The sequence below is a fragment of the Durio zibethinus genome, unplaced genomic scaffold, assembly GCF_047325235.1.
Source record: "Durio zibethinus cultivar Kanyao isolate XHJ-2024 unplaced genomic scaffold, ASM4732523v1 HiC_scaffold_3, whole genome shotgun sequence".
In the NCBI taxonomy this organism is placed as follows: domain Eukaryota; kingdom Viridiplantae; phylum Streptophyta; class Magnoliopsida; order Malvales; family Malvaceae; genus Durio; species Durio zibethinus.
Window position 1 is genome coordinate 1273172 of NW_028323044.1, and position 5000 is coordinate 1278171.

A 5000-nucleotide genomic window follows, 5' to 3' on the forward strand; every position below is an offset into this window, starting at 1 on the left:
TCTGAAATGGGGACACTTTTTTCAAACGGTCACAAAATCTTCTCTACTTCGAGTTTTTAGCTGAATTTTTTTGTGCATGCCAACAAAAATAGAAGGATCATGCCTACAAAATTTGGGGCCAAAAATCCTTATAAAAAAATTTTAAAAATTCCCGAACCGCAAAAAGTTTCGAAAATCGTGAAAAATAGAAAACGAGTCATCTTCCAACGAAACTTCACGTGAAGGCTTAGGGGACCATTGTATGAATTTACAAGCCATAAAAATGGCATTGGCACGGCAGAAATTTGAAGATGTGCCTAAACCCACCAGGGCCCAGCGTGTGCCGATGGTGCTCGAGGCAACCGCCCGCACCAAGGCCCAGCGTGTGCCGATGGTGGTCGAGGCAACCGCCCGCACCAGGGCCGATAGTGTGCCGATGGTGCTCGAGGCAACCTGTCGCACCAGGGCCCAGCGTGTGCCGATGGTGATCGAGGTAACCTGCCGCACCAGGGCCCAGCGTGTGCCGATGGTGGTCGAGGCAAGTTCCCGCACCAGCGCCCAGCGTGTGCCGATGGTGCTCGAGGCAACCGACCGCACCAGGGCCCAGCGTGTGCCGATGGTGCTCGAGGCAACCTGCCGCACCAGGGCCCAGCGTCTGCCGATGGTGCTCGAGGCAACCTGCCGCACCAGGGCCCAGCGTCTGCCGATGGTGCTCGAGGCAAGCGCCCGCACCAGGGCCCAGCGTGTGCCGATGGTGGTCGAGGCAAGCGCCCGCACCAGGGCCCAGCGTGTGCCGATGGTGCTCGAGGCAACCTGCCGCACCAGGGCCCAGCGTGTGCCGATGGTGCTCGAGGCAACCGACCGCACCAGGGCCGAGCGTGTGCCGATGGTGGTCGAGGCAAGCGCCCGCACCAGGGCCCAGCGTGTGCCGATGGTGGTCGAGGCAACCTGCCGCACCAGGGCCCAGCGTGTGCCGATGGTGCTCGAGGCAACCGACCGCACCAGGGCCGAGCGTGTGCCGATGGTGCTCGAGGCAAGCGCCCGCACCAGGGCCCAGCGTGTGCCGATGGTGCTCGAGGCAACCTGCCGCACCAGGGCCCAGCGTGTGCCGATGGTGCTCGAGGCAACCTGCCGCACCAGGGCCCAGCGTGTGCCGATGGTGGTCGAGGCAAGCGCCCGCACCAGGGCCCAGCGTGTGCCGATGGTGGTCGAGGCAAGCGCCCGCACCAGGGCCCAGCGTGTGCCGATGGTGGTCGAGCCAGGAGCCCGCACCAAGGGCCGGCTTGTGTCGATGGTGTTCGGGGCAACCGCCCGTACCAGGGCCCAGCGTGTGCCGATGGTGCTGGGGGCAAGCGCCCGCCCCAGGGCCCAGCGTGTGCCGATGGTTATCGGGGCAACCGGCCGCACCAGGGCCCAGGGTCTCCCGATGGTGCTCGAGGCAACCGCCCGCACCAAGGCTCAGCATGTGCCGATTGTGATCGAGGCAACAACCCACACCAGGGCCCAGCTTGTGCCGATGGCGGTCGAGGCAAGTGCCCGTACCGAAGGGCAGCCTATGCCGATGATGGTCGATGCATGTGCCATCACCATGCGTCATCATGTGCCATTGATGGTCGAGGCCTTGGCCGAAGTTCGATTTTGAGCCACGGTGCCCATGCTTGGCTCCAGCATGTGCTGGTGCCGCATTTTTTTCACTCGGGACAGCATCGCCGGAGCATCGCCGGAGCATCGCCGGAGTACCGCCGGAGAACCTGACCGGCGGCATTGGGGTTCCGGCGATTGGGAGGGGGGCCGGGGGGGTGTGCGCACATGATGTGCGATGGGTGCTGGTACTTGGCCTTGTGTTGGCCCCCTATCCCTCATCAAACCTCTGAGAATTCACACCCCCTTAAAGAGCATTTGAGATTTTACAGGTTTGCTACCAGTAGCCGTTAAAGTGTCTGAAATGGGGACACTTTTTTCAAACGGTCACAAAATCTTCTCTACTTCGAGTTTTTAGCTGAATTTTTTTGTGCATGCCAACAAAAATAGAAGGATCATGCCTACAAAATTTGGGGCCAAAAATCCTTATAAAAAAATTTTAAAAATTCCCGAACCGCAAAAAGTTTCGAAAATCGTGAAAAATAGAAAACGAGTCATCTTCCAACGAAACTTCACGTGAAGGCTTAGGGGACCATTGTATGAATTTACAAGCCATAAAAATGGCATTGGCACGGCAGAAATTTGAAGATGTGCCTAAACCCACCAGGGCCCAGCGTGTGCCGATGGTGCTCGAGGCAACCGCCCGCACCAGGGCCCAGCGTGTGCCGATGGTGGTCGAGGCAACCGCCCGCACCAGGGCCGATAGTGTGCCGATGGTGCTCGAGGCAACCTGTCGCACCAGGGCCCAGCGTGTGCCGATGGTGATCGAGGTAACCTGCCGCACCAGGGCCCAGCGTGTGCCGATGGTGGTCGAGGCAAGTTCCCGCACCAGCGCCCAGCGTGTGCCGATGGTGCTCGAGGCAACCGACCGCACCAGGGCCCAGCGTGTGCCGATGGTGCTCGAGGCAACCTGCCGCACCAGGGCCCAGCGTCTGCCGATGGTGCTCGAGGCAACCTGCCGCACCAGGGCCCAGCGTCTGCCGATGGTGCTCGAGGCAAGCGCCCGCACCAGGGCCCAGCGTGTGCCGATGGTGGTCGAGGCAAGCGCCCGCACCAGGGCCCAGCGTGTGCCGATGGTGCTCGAGGCAACCTGCCGCACCAGGGCCCAGCGTGTGCCGATGGTGCTCGAGGCAACCGACCGCACCAGGGCCGAGCGTGTGCCGATGGTGGTCGAGGCAAGCGCCCGCACCAGGGCCCAGCGTGTGCCGATGGTGGTCGAGGCAACCTGCCGCACCAGGGCCCAGCGTGTGCCGATGGTGCTCGAGGCAACCGACCGCACCAGGGCCGAGCGTGTGCCGATGGTGCTCGAGGCAAGCGCCCGCACCAGGGCCCAGCGTGTGCCGATGGTGCTCGAGGCAACCTGCCGCACCAGGGCCCAGCGTGTGCCGATGGTGCTCGAGGCAACCTGCCGCACCAGGGCCCAGCGTGTGCCGATGGTGGTCGAGGCAAGCGCCCGCACCAGGGCCCAGCGTGTGCCGATGGTGGTCGAGGCAAGCGCCCGCACCAGGGCCCAGCGTGTGCCGATGGTGGTCGAGGCAACCGCCCGCACCAGGGCCCAGCGTGTGCCGATGGTGGTCGAGGCAACCTGCCGCACCAGGGCGGAGCGTGTGCCGATGGTGGTCGAGGCAAGCGCCCGCACCAGGGCCCAGCGTGTGCCGATGGTGGTCGAGGCAACCTGCCGCACCAGGGCGGAGCGTGTGCCGATGGTGGTCGAGGCTGCCGATGGTGGTCGAGGCAACGTGCCGCACCAGGGCCCAGCGTGTGCCGATGGTGCTCGAGGCAACCGACCGCACCAGGGCCGAGCGTGTGCCGATGGTGCTCGAGGCAAGCTGCCGCACCAGGGCCCAGCGTGTGCCGATGGTGGTCGAGGCAACCGCCCGCACCAGGGCCCAGCGTGTGCCGATGGTGATCGAGGCAACCGACCGCACCAGGGCCCAGCGTGTGCCGATGGTGCTCGAGGCAACCTGCCGCACCAGGGCCCAGCGTGTGCCGATGGTCGTCGAGGGAACCTGCCGCACCAGGGCCCAGCGTGTGCCGATGGTGGTCGAGGCAAGCGCCCGCACCAGGGCCCAGCGTGTGCCGATGGTGCTCGAGGCAACCGACCGCACCAGGGCCCAGCGTGTGCCGATGGTGCTCGAGGCAACCTGCCGCACCAGGGCCCAGCGTGTGCCGATGGTGGTCGAGGCAAGCGCCCGCACCAGGGCCCAGCGTGTGCCGATGGTGGTCGAGGCAAGCGCCCGCACCAGGGCCCAGCGTGTGCCGATGGTGCACCAGGGCCCAGCGTGTGCCGATGGTGCTCGAGGCAACCGACCGCACCAGGGCCCAGCGTGTGCCGATGGTGGTCGAGGCAAGCGGCCGCACCAGGGCCCAGCGTGTGCCGATGGTGGTCGAGGCAAGCGCCCGCACCAGGGCCCAGCGTGTGCCGATGGTGGTCGAGGCAAGCGCCCGCACCAGGGCCCAACGTGTGCCGATGGTGCTGGGGGCAACCGCCCGCACCAGGGCCCAGCGTGTGCCGATGGTGATCGAGGCAACCGCCCGCCCCAGGGCCCAGCGTGTGCCGATGGTGGTCGAGGCAAGCGCCCGCACCAGTGCCCAGCGTGTGCCGATGGTGGTCGAGGCAAGCGCCCGCACCAGGGCCCAGCTTTTGCCGATGGTGATCGAGGCAACCGGCCGCTCCAGGGCCCAGCGTGTGCCGATGGTTATCGGGGCAACCGGCCGCACCAGGGCCCAGGGTCTGCCGATGGTGCTCGAGGCAACCGCCCGCACCAAGGCTCAGCATGTGCCGCTGGTGATCGAGGCAACAACCCACACCAGGGCCCAGCTTGTGCCGATGGCGGTCGAGGCAAGTGCCCGTACCGAAGGGCAGCCTATGCCGATGATGGTCGATGCATGTGCCATCACCATGCGTCATCATGTGCCATTGATGGTCGAGGCCTTGGCCGAAGTTCGATTTTGAGCCACGGTGCCCATGCTTGGCTCCAGCATGTGCTGGTGCCGCATTTTTTTCACTCGGGACAGCATCGCCGGAGCATCGCCGGAGCATCGCCGGAGTACCGCCGGAGAACCTGACCGGCGGCATTGGGGTTCCGGCGATTGGGAGGGGGGCCGGGGGGGTGTGCGCACATGACGTGCGATGGGTGCTGGTGCTTGGCCCTTGTGTTGGCCCCCTATCCCTCATCAAACCTCTGAGAACTCACACCCCCTTAAAGAGCGTTTGAGATTTTACAGGTTTGCTGCCAGTAGCCGTTGAAGTGTCTGAAACGGGGACACTTTTTTCAAACGGTCGCGAAATCTTCTCCGGTTCGAGTTTTTAGCTGAATTTTTTTGTGCATGCCAACAAAAATAGAAGGATCACGTCCACAAAATTTGGGGCCAAAACT